This window comes from Symphalangus syndactylus, chromosome 21 (assembly GCF_028878055.3).
Source record: "Symphalangus syndactylus isolate Jambi chromosome 21, NHGRI_mSymSyn1-v2.1_pri, whole genome shotgun sequence".
In the NCBI taxonomy this organism is placed as follows: Eukaryota; Metazoa; Chordata; class Mammalia; order Primates; family Hylobatidae; genus Symphalangus; species Symphalangus syndactylus.
The window spans coordinates 60,825,746-60,838,987 of record NC_072443.2 but is presented as its reverse complement, the minus strand read 5'-3'; the positions used below and the strand labels follow the sequence as shown (position 1 = coordinate 60,838,987).

The following is a 13,242-nucleotide window of genomic DNA, read 5'->3' as shown; positions in this document are numbered from 1 at the left end:
AAAAGGCTGTGGTTATTTTATTATTGGCAATTTGCAAATGTGAAAGATCTAATGAGAGTTTATGTCAAGAATAATCCAGTTGACAAGGAAATGTAGTTGTTTCTGTGGCATGCAAAACAAGATAATAAAAACAATCGAAAATGTTTTTGATAAAATGTCTCTAAGAATAATGATTAAGGCTATTTTCAAAGAAAGAACAGAGGGAACGCTATATATGATTTATACAAATAATGAACATAATTTTCACAGGAGAAAATATCTTGATACATAGCACATAATAATCCTGAGGCATAATATACCTAGCATACTAAGAATATAGCAAGAATGTCAAGTAGAGAGATTACATAAGTCTGCAGTAGATTCTAGAAAACTGCAGTTTTATAAAACTCCATAGGTAACATTGATGTGCATCCCCAGTTGAAATCTACTGGCCTAAAAAATGCTAGATTTAAATTTAAAAAGTGAGGTTTTAGCCAAGTAAGCATTTTAATAATAACTAAAATTATGTATGATGATAACACTGTATGAGGCATCAACAAAATGTTTCTGTAAAAGGCCAATTAGTAAGTATTTTAGGCTTGCGAGGTATAACATCTCCATCACAACTACTGAACTTTGCTATTGTAGTGCAAATGCAGCCATAGATAATATGTAAATCTACGGGCTTGTCCCTGTTCCAATAACACTTTATAAAAACAGGTAGGCCGGGCGCCATGGCTCACGCCTGTAATCCCAGCACTTTGGGAGGCTGAGGCGGGTGGATCACAAGGTCACGAGATCGAGACCGTCCTGGTCTAACTCGGTGAAACTCCGTCTCTACTAAAAATACAAAAAATTAGCTGGGCGTGGTGGCGGGTGCCTGTGGTCCCAGCTACTCGGGAGGCTGAGGCAGGAGAATGGCGTGAACCTGGGAGGCGGAGCTTGCAGTGAGCAGAGATCGCGCCACTGCACTCCAGCCTGGGCGACAGAGCAAGACTCCGTCTCAAAAAAAAAAAAAAAAAAAAAAAAAAACAGGTAATCGGCCTTATTTGGCTGATGGGCCATGTTGACTGATGTCTGAGGTATACTGTTGTTGCCTACATCATCAGACAAAGCATAACCAAGTCTCTGACAAATAGAAACACATTATGTGCAGTGAAGACAGTGACTGATCTCTTGGGACTTCCCCTAAGGAATAAAATTTCTGAATATTTACATTAATATTCTTCAATGCAAATTTTATGTAGGGAAGGCTGAGCAACTCTTCTAATTTGACTTTTCCCATAAAACTCATAGTAGTAACAGAGCAAATGAACCAGATGACTTCTAGCTCCTCTTTTTTCATAAGACTAAAGAACAAATCCTTGTGATTTTCCAGGAACCCTCTATGAAATGTCAAAGACAGTTTTAGGTGCAACAGATGTCCTGAAAGCTTTATGGTTTTTTGTACATTAAAAATCTGATTAGATGAAAGCAAAATTAAAAAAAAAAATCAGAGGTGGGTGATTTGGACTGTTAAGATATGACAGTAAAACACACAAATAAGCATAGAAAATCATTCAATTGTGGAATACCTTATCTGTTTTATAAGTGAGGAAACTGCTTGTTTTCTTTTTCTTTCTTTTTGGGGGGACAAGGTCTCTCTTTGTCACACAGGCTGGAGTGTGCGGTAGCGCGATCTCGGCTCACTGCAACCTCTGCCTCCTGGGTTCAAGCGATTCTCCTGCCTCAGCCTCCCGAGTAGCTGGGATCACAGGCATGCACAACCACACCTGGCTAATTTTTGTATTTTTAGTAGAGACAGGGTTTTGCCATGTTGGTCAGGCTGGTCTCGAAATCCTGACCTCAGGTGATTGATTCACCACCCTTGACCTCCCAAAGTGCTGCAATTACAGGTGTGAGCCTCTGCACCTGGCATTGTTTTCTTAATAATCAAGGACATAATGATGTCAATGTAAAGCATAGAAGCCACTCTGGTGAGAACAAAATCTTTATTATCTAGACAGATTACACACAACAAAAATGGTAACACTTTATATTGCAGATGAAGATATTAGTCAGTAAACAAAGAAAATAAGCTCATCAAAATTGAGAAAGCTTTGCTAGTATCTTAACAGGTTTTATAGATTTCCAGATTCAGGTATTATAAAAACCAAGGCAAGTAAGTTTTACTTTCCAAGTTGTGTCTGTGGTTCTGCTCTTTCATATTCTGGAACAAACTGACACTTGATTTTAGGACAGATCTCAGGGGGTCCATGAGGCCAGAACTAACTTTATCCTATTACCGAGATGTTATTAATATGCAATGCTTTTATCTTTGCTATCTTCCTTTGCATCACTAAATAAGTATTATAATAGTGATTCTGTTTCAGTTTCCAACAGTGAGTACTGATATTTACAACCTAGAAGTAAAACCTCTTTGGAGTCTTCAATAAGTTTTAAGAGTACAAGAGAGTAAGGTATGTGAAAAGTATAAAGTAGTTAAAGAGTGTAATGAAAACCAAACCAAAACAAAACAAAAGCGAAAAATACTGATCACTGTTGTCTTAGGACAAAACTACTCCTGGCCTTGGAAAAAACACAGAAATATATATAGTTTCATTTTTTCTGAAACTAGAGCTCCTAAGTCTAGGCTCAACCACTTACATAAATTTTATCTTGTAACCAAAGTAAATAGCCACTCTTGCACAGAGAAAATTGGCGGTGGGTGAATGAGGACAGCTTGTCATGTTCCATCATTTCAGCAGACTCACAGAGCTCATAAGCACACTTAGCTTGCTTTCTTTTTTTTTTTTTAAGGTTTCGGAGTATATGTGAAGCTTTTGTACATACATAAACAAGGGTTACAGGGGTTTGCTGTATGTATTATTTCATCACCCAGGTATTAAGCCCAGTAACCAATAGTTACCTTTCCTGCTCCTCTCCTTCCTCTCACCCTCCCCCAAGTAGACCCCAGTGTCTGTTGTTCCCTTTTTTGTGTTCATAAGTTCTTATTATTTAGCTTCCACTTATAAGTGAGAACACAACATATTTTGTTTTCTGTTTCAGCATTAGTTTGTTTGCTAAGGATAACAGCCTCCAGCTCCATCTTTGTTCCTGCGAAAGACATGATCTCATGCTTTTTTATGGCTGTATAGTATTCCATGGTGTGTTATGTACCACATTTTCTTTATCCACTCTGTTATTGATGGGCATTTAGGTTGATTCCATGTCTTTGCTATTTTGAACAGTGCTGCAATGAATATTCATGTACATGTGTCTTTATGGTAAAATGATTTATATTCCTCCTTATATAAACCCAGTATGAGATTGCTGGGTCAAATAGTAATTCCACTTTTAGCTTTTTGAGGAATGGCTTTCCACTAAGGTTGAGCTAATTTACACTCCCACCAACAGTGTATAAGCATTCCTTTTTTTTTCTGCAACCTTGCCAACATCTGTTATTTTTTGACTTGACTTTTTTAATAATAGCCATTCTGACTGGTGTGAGATGGTATCTCATTGTGGTTTTGATTTGCATTTCTCTAATGATCAGTGCTATTAAGCTTTTTTTCATATGCTTGTTTGTTGTATTTAGGTCTTCTTTTGAGAAGTGTCTGTTCACATCCTTTGTCCACTTTATAATGGGGTTTTCTCTTATAAATTTAAGTTCCTTGTAGGAGCTGGATATTAGACCTTTGTCACATTCATAGTTTGCAAATATTTTCTTCCATTTTGTAGGTTTTCTGTTTACTCTGTTGATAGTTTCTTTTGCTGTGCAGAAGCTTTTCAGTTTAATTAGGTCCCAGTTGTCAGTTTTTGCTTTTGCTGTGATTGCTTTTGGAGTCCTTTGTCATGAAATCTTTGCCAGTTCCTATGTCCAGGATGGTAATGCCTAGGTTGTCTTCCAGGGTGTTTATAGTTTGGAGTTTTACATTTAAGTCATTAATCTATCTTGAGTTGATTTTTGTGTATGATGTAAGGAAGGGGTCCAGCTTCAATTTTCTGCACATGGCTAGCTAGTTATTCCAGCACCATTTATTAAATAGGGAGTCTTTTTCCCATTCCTTGTTTTTGTCAGCTTTGTCAAAGATTAGATGGTAATACATGTACAGCCTTATTTCTGGGCTCTCTATTCTGTTTCATTGGTCTATGTGCCTGTTTTTGTACCAGCATCATGCTGTTTTAGTTACTGTAGCATTTTATACACTTAACTTTCTACTGCTGCATGCATCCCTCATACAACTCCTCAAAGTGGCAAGAAAGAACATTTACAGGGACCAAAGATAGAGCCTCTAAATGAGGAACAAAAGCACTTAAGTCAGTAATTCACTGTTCTTAAATGAGGAACAAAAGCACTTAAGTCAGTAATTCACTGTTCTTTGAAATGATGTAGACATCCAACACTATAGAGAAGCAGGGAAGTCACATTTTAGATCATGAGGAAAGTGGGGTCCATAAATAAATGAAATTTAATGCTGGGAGAAATAACAGCGCATTAGTATATAGATAGGGATATCCAGTAGAGAGGGATAATGTTGCTGCAGCGTGGGTGTGGAGATTGCTGGAACAATATTCTTGAACAGGGCAGAATAGAGGAGCTCTAGACCACAAGTGAAACTTGAAGAGCTTGTGGAACAGAAGATGAGCCTTTCCTCCACATTAGCAGGAGGAAAAAAAGAGCAGGCACAGGTATAGGTAGGTGAGTGAATGTGGGGTTAGAAGCTGGTGGAGAAACTTCTGTTCTATGAGATATAAATGGAGTAAATGAAGGCCAGGGAAGGAGATGTTGAGCTTTTGAGGAGAGGGGACAGTGGATGAAATCATCACCTAGAGAATAAAAGCATGCAGGGCTAGAAATATAGTATGATCATGGAGTGACATCAAAAGCCCACTTGGAGTGAGTGGTAAATTTAAAGTAAAACCAGCCAACATTAGAAACCTACTTTGACAACCACTCCCTTAAAGAAGGAAAAATAAAACAAGTGATACTAGACAGAATTAAGTTCTGGATGTAGCCATCCCATTCATAGCTGGGTATTTCTGACAAATAGATTCCCAAGGTTTTGATGCTGGTTCTTGGTTGACGTGGTTTTACTTAAACAGACTTGAGTGCCTTCCTGTGCTTGATGTTTACATTTTAACTTTCTTTTTTCCATTTTGGAAAGAGGGGTGGTCATTCAACAAGTACTTTTGAGCGTCTGTCTTATTGAAGTTAGGGCACTTGGAAGAATTCTTGGTTAACTGCCTTGGACTAAAAGGTACTTAAACTTTAAGTCTACAGCAGCGTAGGACTTTAATCCCTAGTGGGGGCAGTTATCTCTTGGAATCATTTCTTTAAAAATGTGCAAAGCCGCTCATGAATTGTCTGCTGAGTAAAGAATTAGCCATAATAGAGATGCTTTTTAAAGTAATTGGACCCCCCAACACCAATTGATGTGACAGCTCATTACCAGGCATTGCCAGCAGCCCTGCTGTCACTGGTTCCAGACTAGTTAAACAAAGTAATTACTCTATCGATGACACAACCTGATAGGATTTTTTAATCGCTGTGGTGTCATAAGGTATTTTTCATTTATGTTTTCATTTCTATTAAAATACATAGCTATGGCCCTGAAATCACTACTTAGAATTAAACAATTTTGGAGGCAATTTTTAGTTTTCCATGGATAATTAACCTAACAAAAAGAAGTACACCAGGAAAAACATCAGCTATTGCAAAGGTGGCAAAATGGATTAGGTATGAGGTATATCCAAAGGAAGCATCTTGGGATTTTGTTTCTTATTTTCATGATCCAGGGCATTATGTCCAAATTTTAGGCTTCCACAGCCTCCTGATAATCCCCAAGGTCACATGTTCTTAGAGGTGAAAGATGTTTGTTTTTAGTTTTGGTTTTCCCGTAGTCATCACACTATGCATTGGAGTGAAAAATTACAACCAACAGGATATGGTAGCGAAAACATTACTTTGGCCATCCTGGGCTGACCAACTGAAAAACAAGAACAAATAGCAACAAAATGATAGTTAATGTATAATAATTTTTTTTGGTTCCCTAGGCATAGCTGAGCCAATAGTATTCTGTCTGTCCTTAAATATTTAGATAGCATTTATATGCTAAGTGATGCTACAGAATATATTGAAAAGCCTTGTGTCTTACCTCATGGATCACATCCAATTTAATTCTAATGTATGTGAGTATTTCAGACCTTCTGCACATTAGTTAAGTTTGCTGAGCTTCATATTCCTCACCTGTTAAGTGGAGATGCTAATAGTACTTACCTTCTTGGATTATTGTAAAAGATTTAAGGAATCTGTCCCCTAAATACCTGGGAACAGTGCCTGGCCCATAGTGAGTGCTAATAATTATTATATGAAACTGTTGCCTTATTGTATCAAGGGGCCTATAATTTGGTAGAGAAACTATGTGCAGTGAGAAACAAGGAATTTAGGGAGGATACATGGGGATGCGAAAGACTCTTTATGAAACAAGAAGTGGCTTTGTATCAAGTGCTTCCTCCAAGATATCTGTCATTCCTCTGTTCTCCCTGTCTCCACTGCTACCACCTATCATCATCATGCCTAACAATCAGCCAAGAAGATATAGAAGACAGAGGCCAGAGAGAAACAGGAACAGTTGTCATAGACTTACTGGAGCTGAAATGGGCCTTTGTGATATTGAGGTCAAGCTTCCCAAGAACTGGATAAGGAAACTGGAGCCCAACTAGAATAGCTCTGTTCTTGCTCATAAAAGTTGCCCGATGGATTGAATGCATTAGCATCAACTGGGAGCATTGTAGAAATGCAGACTCTCAGGCCCCACCCAGACCTACCAGATCAGAATCTGCATATTAGCAAGATCCCAGGTGATCTACATATGCCCATTAAAGGTAGAAATCCACGGCTTCATCTTGCAAAGAGAAATCTGGAGATGTGGAACATTGAAGTTAATTCATAGTGTGAGAATACAAAAATCATACATGTTTTTAAGAATCTATGAACAAATCTGTAAAAATTCACAATTCTCATGAAGAATATAATAGGAAAAACTATGGACTTAAAACCAGTAGCCCAGAATTTTGATTCTGACTTTTGTTACGTTGAGGTCCTTTGACCTCTCAGACTTCTCCTGTATCTCTATGGTTTTGCTAGATGCCTTCTCACACCCTTCTGAAAGTCTTGGTTAGTAATTCTATTGTCATAGTATTAATAATATAGCATGGTAGAATGGCTAGAAAGTAGCCCAGCAGTTAGGAGCATGGATGCCAGAGCCAGAGTCCAAAGGCATCAATACCAGCTCGCCACTTTTGGGTTACATGCCCTTAGTCACTTTTCTTTAACCTCTCTGTCTCATTTATAAGATAGGTGTGACAACAGTAGTAACTACTTCCTGGAGTTTATGTTCAGAATTAAATTGAGATATCATAAAGTGCTTAAAACCACTGGACAATATGTATTTCCTATGCCAGGCCCTGGGCTAAGATGTGGAGAAGCCAAAGATGAGTCCCTGCCTTTGAGGAGGAAACTCTGAGCTGAACCTCCTAGGAATGAGTGGAATCAGGGTAGGTCTGGATTTACAGTGCACAGCCATGTTTAGGCGGATCAGGAAAATACTAAGCTTTAACTCACAGAGGAAATGGGATATATTTTACTTGGAGAAGATAAGGAAGCTGAAGAGACCTAATGGCTGTCTTCAAACACTGGACTGGCATGAAGTTGAGGTTCAGAATTTTCTGCGTGGCATCAGAGGGAAGAATTAGCATGAAGGTTAAAAGGGATTTTGGAAGGATAACTAGTAAAGATTTGGGAAATGGCCATCCATATTTGTTAATATCTGGGAAGAATTAGATTTTAGAGGAGAAAAAGTAATTTGGGCACCAAGGAAGAATTCTTGAAAACAGCTTCAGTAAAACTGCATGAATTTGAATTAATTTATAAAGAGGACCAATTAGATTCAGTGAAAGATCCATTGCTTATCTTTAAAGAAGCAGGATTTCATTGCTTTCAACTCTGCAGAGTAATTTGAACCAATTACTTTTGCAGAGTAAACTAATGAGCTGCTTTAATGAGCAGATAATATGAACATATAATTATCAGCAATATGAATATATAGTTTCCAAGTCTTTTTTTTAACATATTTATGTTATGTAAAGACATTAAAAACTATCTCCCTGATATTTACCCTTCGAGTTTTCCTGGGAAACACTTTTCATGACTTAAGTTAAATTCTACTTGTCTCACTTAGTCTCAATGGACATGAATTTGGGGTCAGTGGCTACCACATTAATAAGGTTTTACTTGGATAGTAAACACATAAATAGTGAAAAAGTGTTTGGTTTATTTTATCAATAAGAGATTTCCCTCCATTGCTCTTCTCAAACTGCTAGATAGGATTTAGTCTATGCATTCAAAATTCTAGCCCTAACATACATATGTCATGCATATTTCAACAAGATTCAATTACAGCTGACAAAACATTTGTAAAGGTGGCTAGATTCCAGCCCAGATGGTGGCTGGGCTTTTGATGAACACTCTAAATATGTGGCATTATTCATCCCTGACACTCAGAAGATAAACATAAGGTACCACTTCTCCCAGGGCAGGGAAGTGGAGAAGAAAATTCTCACATCTTCCCAGCATACAGAGTTGTTTTCCCGTAGAAGTTTCAGAACGTTGACATTTTGCTTTAACAACAAGGGAAGATATCTCTGAGCATTCTGCTGAACACATATGACCCCTTCCTGTGGAAGTTAGATAATCTGGGCCTTAATTTCCTCTCTAAGGCCCCTTCCAGATGAGCATCTTATGATAGCATTTTCTGAACTATTTCCAAAGATACTAAGTCTCAATTTCTGACATCAAGACCTCACATTGTAATATTTTGACTGATAAACATACCGTATCTTGTAAGTTGTGGTATAGGGAAACTCTGCGAAAACATTTTTAGTAGGAGTTTTGATACCACTGTTTAACTTGTGTAAAATGTTAATTTAAAAATTAGTTGTTAAATGAAAGTGCCTGAACCATAAAGGTAGTCATTGGATTTTTTAAAAATAAAAATGTCAGCTGGGCGCAGTGGCTCACACTTGTAATCCTAGCACTTTGGGAGGCCAAGGCGGGCTGATCATCTGAGGTAAGGAGTTCGAGACCAGCCTGGCCAACATGGTGAAACTCCATCTCTACTAAAAACTACAAAAATTAGCCGGGCATGGTGGTGCATACCTGTAATCCCAGCTACTCAGGAGGCTGAGGCTGGAGAATTGCTTGAACCCGTGAGGCAGAGGTTGCAGTGAGCCGAGTTCATGCCACTGCACTCCACCTTTGGTGACAGAGTGAGACTCTGTCTCTAAATAAATAAATAAATAGTAATATTCTGATAAACAGCACCCAGGTAAATAATCAGAACATCACTAACATCCCAGAGGTGCCCTTTTCCCCCACTTCCAGTCACCATCCCTCTGTAGTTTGGAGAAGAATGCACTTGCAAGGAACAACCCAGAATCTTCAATCTTGGCCCATTCCTCAAATGGATTTACAGGAAATGGCCAAGTTCAAGAAGAATATCTTTCTAGCATTTTCCTTTCAATTGTGTTCTTCTACTTAAAACATATAGTTGGGTTTGATTTTATAATCTAGTCAGTAAACTTAATATTTTACTTTGGTTTTGAGTTTGTTATTCTTGATCAATCCAATAGAAAGCAAGAAATAAACATTCAGCAAATATATAATTGGTTCATTTTTCTCTTCCACATTAACCTGTTGGACAATTTTTTTAGTTACTCTGACAATTACAATTTACAGGCATTCTTGAATTAAATTCTAATAAAAATTATTACTTTCATCAATTTTCTGATAATGCTAGCCTTTTAAAAGAGTAATTTAGTCAACTCCCTTCCTAATTTGTATGTCATTGTGCCATACACTTTAAACCCGAAAGTCAGTATTATTGCAAAATAGATTCATTTGTATTAATCCACCTATTTGTTCTTTCTGACTCTCCATTTCCAACTGTGATCTGATTTCAGTTTTTATTCTATCTGTGTCATACCCTTTGGGCAGTGTTTGTAAATTTAGTTACATTTTAAAGGTGGCATCTTGTGGTCTTTGACTACATTGTTTTTACTGAGAATTCAGTTTCTTTTTTATTTGAAAGTGATACGCCTTTTTTTCTTTACCTATTTTCAATATTTCATCTCTTTTGTATGCATACGTGAGTATATATGTACATATGCATGAATATTTGTGTATATGTGTGTATTCTTCCTCCCTTAGAGTTTGTAACACTTTTTAAATCTGTACGTCACTGTCTTTCATCATCTTTTATGAGTTTTGGAAATTCTCAGCCATTATCTATTTAAATATTACTTCTCCATTCCCACTTTCAGTTTCTACTCGGACTGAAAGTTTAGGTAAATTAAAATGGCTTACTTATTTTTCCCTTACAGTTCCACACATTTCTGGTTTTGATCATTTTCTCTTGAGCTCTGTTTACTCTGCCATTAAAACCTCTACACTAAATTCTAAATTTGTTGCCATTTATTTCTTTTTAATCACATCACCTTGAATACCTAAGAATACCTGCTGAATACCGTATAAAATAGGTTATATGGATAATTTGAGGTAGTGGATAATATTTTTCCTGTGGAAAACTGACTTCTGCTTCTGAATAAGGCTGGTTTTTATGAGGGTGGGTATATTTCTATGTAGTCTTCTTAGCTTATGGCCCTTTGAGGTTTCAAACCAAAGCCTGAATTTTATAAGGTTTTCCAGAATAAGCAGATGGCTCTTAGGGAAAAATAAAATAGAAAGGAGAGGAGGAGGGACTACTCAAAATACCAGGCTTGCCTCTCTCTGATTTTTCTTTTGGCTTGGTATCTTTTCCCTGTAATTCTTTTCTGTCTTGTTAACTCTTCAATGCCTTGAAGAAGGTTTTATGTGTGTAGGGGTGTATATGTATATATAGTATATATTACATATAAGCATATAACATATATATACTTGAATACTTATAAATATATTACATATATATATACTTGAATACTTATAAATATATTACATATATAAACACACACACATATATAGTAGATAAGTAGATACATAGTGATATATTTTTAATTTTGTTATTCAGGTTTCTAGTTGTCCTCAGTAGAAAGGTTGATCTGAAGTAGGCAGTATGCTACTAGAAGTGTCCTGAATTGCAATGTTCAGTAATGCTCTATTTAGAAATTATTTTATTTGAAGGTCAAATAAAAAAACAAGTTTCCTTTCCAAGTAGACAAAAGAATGTCTCATGCTAATAGACTTTACTGCCGGCATCATTTTGCACACATTTTTGAAGCTTCTTAAACGAAAACTACACAATTCTTTAAACACTAAATGCACCCTTCTGCCCCCCGACAAAGAAGTTTTCTTTACTGTTAGAATAATTTCAAGTGCAGAAATCTATGCTTCTTGTGCTTCCTACACCTAACTTAGACCTATCTTTCATGAAATGTTAAATCTCAGGACGCTAATCTGGAGTGCATGTTGTGTCTGGTCCAGCTAATATTTAGATGGTTTCACTCACTGCTCAAAACTTTCCCTAAGTCCATCAGGATCCGGCTAATTTCCTCATTGTCTGTGCAGCTATCTTTCATGACTCCAGACACACTGAGCTTTCCTGCTACAACCCTCAAGTGTTTGTTCGTTCACTAGTGAATCATGCAGTTGTTTTCTGTATGTTTTGCTTTTTTAAAACAATCAAATATGTATAGCTGATCTTTTCTTTGGATTTATAATAAACTTCTTAAAAAGTAGGTAAGACATATAAAAGGCCTCAATCTTTTGATCACAATGGAAAATCCTAAAATTACAAACTAATGAAAAGAAACTCCACCTCAGATAATAGATTTACTTCAGTTTTACTGTGATAAATGACTTCAGGATGAAAAACCTGAAAATTTTTAATTAATTGAAAGTTGTGCTTTCTGGATGGAAAGAAGATTATTAGTTCTAAATTAATACATAGATTCAATGTAATTCTGATAAGAATTATAATGGAATTAAACTAATAATTCTAAAGTTAATCGGGAAGAAGAAAATAATAAAGACAAGTTTGAAAAAACAGTGTTAGTGACTTACTGCATTGCATGGCAAGATATATCAAAGCTAGCATAATTAGAATGCTAGTGATGTTGGTGTGTGGATGGATAAATGACTTAACCCATTTATGCTGGAGGTTGCAATTTTTGTGTGTGTGTGTGAAAAATCAGACCTTGGCAATGACCTTGAGCAGTAGGATATAAATAACTCCCACAAGCTTAGCGTTCCAATAATGAAACACTAGGCATAAATAGGTTAATGGGACAGAATATATGGTATAGAAACAGACTCATGCATATGAGAAAGTTTGGTTTATAATAGAAGTGTCTTTGCAAATCATGAGGATAAGATGTTTTTCTTATTTTCATGCATAGTGTTGGGTGTGCTAGATATCCATTATGGAAGAGAGAAAAATTTCAACCCATACTTCATGTCTTGCAGAAAAGGGAAACTACACCTAGATAAAACAGCTAAAAGTAAAGAGAAAAATTCCATAAATATAACACAAATTTGGAAAAGCATTGGAATCAGAAGAACTTTCTAAGTAAAACAATAACCCAGACGCCATAAAGCAAAAGATCGACAGAATGAACAAAAATATTGTTAGCAAACAAAAGAAACAAGAAAATACAAAGGAAGCAAAATACAGTACGGAAGGTAAATAAATGAAACAGAAAACTCCGAGACAGAATGAACAGCATCGATATAGCCTTATGAATAAAACAACAGCACAAGTATCAAGACATTTAACATCTTAGAGATAGGAAAGAGTTTGGAGGGGACTTGGGGAAGTCTCTATAACAAACTATTCAAAATGTTGACCTTTATTAAAGAATAAGGTTTGTTTTTAAGTCAGTCAAAACAATTTCAATCCATTAATAAATAGCTCAGGACAATGTGGAGGAAGGGGTTTCAAATGTTGCAATTAAAAGTGCTAGTCCTGGATTCTTGTGCCTGGATGCAAATTTAGACTCTGGGCAAATCTTTTAAACCCTCTTGTGCCTTAGAGTTTTCATACACAGTTGGAGGAGCAGTGGTTAGAAATACTTATAGCACAGAATTATTGAAGGCTTAGCTCAGAGGCAGGCAAACAAGTGCATAATAACTGTTGGCCGATATAATCATTACTTTCATTTCTTATTTCATTTTATTTAGAGCCAAGAACCAAAACTCCTCCTGCGTAAAGAAGCTGGAGGTTTTAGTAA

At 36.5% G+C, this 13,242-nt stretch overlaps 1 protein-coding gene and 1 long non-coding RNA gene across 7 annotated transcripts in view; one reads left to right on the top strand and one right to left on the bottom strand.

The window, feature by feature from the left end:
* GRM7 (glutamate metabotropic receptor 7) overlaps positions 1-13,242 on the top strand; it is an 879,282-nt gene that overhangs the window by 742,879 nt on the left and 123,161 nt on the right. The gene's annotated exons all lie outside the window — the stretch shown is intronic.
* The window catches only part of LOC129471619 (uncharacterized), a 273,569-nt gene continuing 265,885 nt past the window's right edge, over positions 5,559-13,242 (bottom strand). Inside the window, exon 4 of the long non-coding RNA XR_010118650.1 lies at positions 5,559-5,948. This is a non-coding gene — a long non-coding RNA (uncharacterized lncRNA). The remainder of the gene's footprint in view (positions 5,949-13,242) is intronic.